Here is a 4,119-nt window from a genome sequence, read left to right as displayed (position 1 = left end):
GTCGAACATTCCGTTACGGTACGGGAAGTTTCAGCAATTTGCCTTAAGGCACGATGCCATACACCTCACCCCCATAATGTTAGTAATTTGAACTAAATTCTATAACAATTTGTTAATGATTTGTTATATTCATTTACATCTATAATAGGTTTTCGAATTTTGAATTTGAAATTAGCACTTTTTGTGGCGCAACTGTTCATCGACAACTCTGAACTGTGAAGTTGCACATCTTCATATACATCCATTGCATCTATGGGCGACCTGTCAGACTTGTTGAAAGCGTTTTAGTTAGTTTTAGTTCTTTTTATTCTGAGACTTTATTGGAAACACATGGCAAAAGAAAGACCCTTTCAACAAGTGAGAACTTTAGAAATACTGTAGTTAGTTGTGCAATAAATATTTCGCATTCGGTAACTCATAAAGTGACATAACAGTTTGTGAAAGTGCAATCTTAGTTCAAGTTGCAACGCGTTCCTTGGCATCGTGTAAAAGTGTAAAAGTTTGTGTCTGAAAATGGAAAAATGGTGCCCCCTTAGCAGCCACGAGCGGCTAATCAAATAATATCTGAAGTGTATGATAATAGGTATATTTTTATTATATTGCTGGTGGAGTGTCATTGTCGATTTCTCTAAATTTTTGACGTCCTCATTAACTATGAGTTTAATCGACCATTAATATTACAATTGAAGTAGTTTACTTTTGATGTATTTATTGAGCAATTATTATCCTATTACAAAATATTTGAAATATTCACATAGGCTCTGTATTATTTTTTTCCTCGATTCAGATTCAGAACCACAATTAAAGATAGCAGCCCTTAACAGGTTATATCTGCGGAGGGATCAGAAAGACCTCTCTAGAAAGGGCTTATTTTATTTTAAAGCTTTGAGATCTAAAGGTATTATACTTGTTTAGTAGTTTACTTATCACTTCATTAAAAGTCACTTGCAGCTCTGGGCAAATTATAATTGAACAGTATGTCAAAACAAATTCACTGAAAATTTTTATTCTATTTTAGTTTAGATCTGGTCTCAAAATGGAACAATGGAGCTCCCTTAGCAGTCGGAAATGACTAATCAAATGGTATTTGAAAGGTATGATATCAGGCATTTAGTGCACACTTTTATTATATTGCTGGTAGATTTTCATTGTCAATTTCTCTAAATTTTTGATGTCTTCATTAACAATGAGTTTATTTGGCCAATAATATTACAATTGTAATAGTTTACTTTTGATGTATCAATTGAGCAATAATTATCATATTAAAAATATATGAAATATTTATACACTAATAATTCATATGTCAATTATAGATTTTGGTGCATAGGCTTCGTATTAATTTTTTTTCTTGATTCAGGTTGCCGGAGAACCACAATTAAGGATAGCATCCCTTCAGACATGATACCTACGGAGAAATCAGAAAGACTTCTCTAGGAAGCGCTATTATTGAGCGGAATTTGCTTTGAGATGTTAAGTAACTAAACTTATTTACTTATATATTTATTTATTTCATTCTTCTTATATTTGTTTCATTATGCATATGCTTTTTTTAAATATTTATTATATTTCAATATTCAGTTTATTACTTATTCATTTATTTTTCTTATTTAACTACATAATTATTTTTTATTTATGTGTCCTTCGGTAATTTACTTCAGTATTTCATCATTTTTATTTATCTATATGTTTGATTATTTATTTAATCAATTATATATTTATCCACACTTTTATTTTTTTAATTATGTCTCATCAATATCTACTTATCTTTTTATGTATTATTATTTATTTATACATTTCGATATTTGACTGAATATTTATCTTGATCTTATACATTTGTTCCATTACGTATTTATTTATAAATTATTTTCATTTGATTTATTTTTTTATTTATTAATTTACTAACATATTTACTATTTGTTTATTTAATTACATATTTGTTTATTCATTTATATAAATTATTAATCAATTTGTTTTATTTATGCAGTATTTATTTACGATTTTTTGTTTGTTTATTCACTTAATTTATTGTTTTGTTTTACATATTTATTCATAAATTATCATTTTATTTGTGTATGTTATTTACCTATTTATTTATACAATTATATATTTGTTTATGCATTTATATAAAATATTAATCAATGCACTTTTTTCTTTATGCAGTTTCTATTTACCTTTTTTTTTGTTTATTCACTTAATGTATTTGTTTTTTTACATGTTTACAACATTTCACTTATTTGTTCATAAAATTATTTTTTTATTTATTATTATTTTATTCATTAATTTACCTATTTTTCATTTCAATCATAGTTTTTCATATATTAATATATGAAATAATATATTTCAATATTGCGTTCATATTTTCATTAATTCATTCATTTTTTTTTTTTATTAACAGATACTTATATAACAAATATATTTGTTCATTCAATTTTTATTTTCATAAGCTTTATTATCTTGAGTATGTTTTTTAATTTTTATTTATAAATATTTATATTTACCATTTTATTTTATTTTTAGTATTTTTATTTTGTACTTTTATTTTTTATATTTAGTTTTATATATTTGTATTTTTCTTTTCATTTTTAAATTTTATTTTATATTAATTTTAACAGTTTATATTTTATTATTATTGATATGTTTTTATTTTTATTTGTATTTGGATTTTTATTTTTATTTTAATTTACATTTTTATTAGTATTCTTATTATGTTTGGTATTTATGGTTTTTAGTATATATATTTAATTATTTTTTATTTTTTATTTTATTTTTTATTTATATTTTCAAAATTTCCTGTTTATGTTTGTTTTAATCTTCAGCATTCTTAAAATGAAGTATTAAATTTATTTTTATTTAATTTGATTTTTAATATTTTAATTATTATTTTTATTTTATTTTTCAAATTATCTTAATTACTTTAGTATATTTACCATTTTTATTTATATTATGTTATATTTATTTTTTATTTATATTTTATTTTACTTTTAGTATTTCATATTTTAATTTTCTCTTTATTCATTCATTTTTTTACATCTTTTTATTTGTATTTCAATTTATATTTCTATTTTGGTTATTATAATTTTTTAGTTACATTTTCATATTAATTTCATTTTTTTTTTATTAAATAAATCATATGTAATAATTCTTTTTAACAAAGATATATTATGTCATCAACTTAATTTTAATTGTTACCTGTTTTAATTGTGAAATGTTACCTGAGCTCTCTCATAATAGTATTGTGAATTTTAATAATTTATAATCAATATCAGTGTCCGTTGCAAACATACACATTTTATTTAAATATATAATATTAATAATATATGCATGTTACCTAGTTGTGTTATTAATATTTAATTATTCTTCGACAGCCTTTAGATATTTTGACTTTGACAGCAACCAGCAGATTTCATATCAAAGTACGGATAACTTGCAGAATTGCTAACTATCAATGTCAAAGTTCAAATTAAGGAGAAAAAGAAGCGGAAAGGCCACATTAAATACTTGGATTTTGGTATCTACATAAGACAAGTGTGTATTAACAATAAATCGGTATTCATATATTTTTTTACATTAAATTACCTTACTTTTTCCATTTTCACCCTAAACACGTTTTATTTGAAACCACTTTGAAACTTATATATTACTATTTTTAATGTTAATTAATGTTTATAAGCAAACATAATGCAAATTTGAACATAAAATCACTTGAAATTTTTCACACATTCAATATATAGTCAAGTATACATGTATATTACTCAAAACTGTTATAGATGTTAATTCAATTTTTGGTAAGTGCTAATAAAACTTTTTTTTTTTAATTCAAAATTGGATACAATTTTTTTTATTAAAAAATTTCCAGAAGGACCTAATCTATTTTTCCAAAACAAAAAAATACATAAAATTGCAAAAAAATTTAATAAAAACTGAAAAAGTTTAGCTTACAAAGAACTTTTGTGAATTTGAATTATACTATAGTTATTTATTATTGTAATATTGCAAGAAATTGTGGTACTTATATATTTTTTTATTGCTGTGCAGTTAAGCTTGTTTTTCTTTCAATTTTATTAATATTAAACTATTCTTTCTATTATAATTTTTAGAAATATGTCTGGAGAAAATCAG

General features: G+C 22.5%; 1 long non-coding RNA gene across 1 annotated transcript; it reads left to right on the top strand.

Annotated features, from left to right (window-relative positions):
- The first annotated feature begins 269 nt into the window (after positions 1-269).
- Positions 270-3,466, top strand: LOC113366110. The gene is made up of 4 exons (XR_003366256.1): positions 270-583; positions 1,019-1,094; positions 1,358-1,469; positions 3,366-3,466. It is a non-coding gene; the product is annotated as an uncharacterized LOC113366110 (long non-coding RNA).
- Positions 3,467-4,119: the final 653 nt, after the last annotated feature.

This window comes from Ctenocephalides felis, unplaced genomic scaffold (genome assembly GCF_003426905.1).
Source record: "Ctenocephalides felis isolate EL2017-DRISC unplaced genomic scaffold, ASM342690v1 CF-g0.4_SCAFFOLD_00548, whole genome shotgun sequence".
NCBI lineage: Eukaryota > Metazoa > Arthropoda > Insecta > Siphonaptera > Pulicidae > Ctenocephalides > Ctenocephalides felis.
This window is presented reverse-complemented; position numbering and strand designations above follow the sequence as displayed.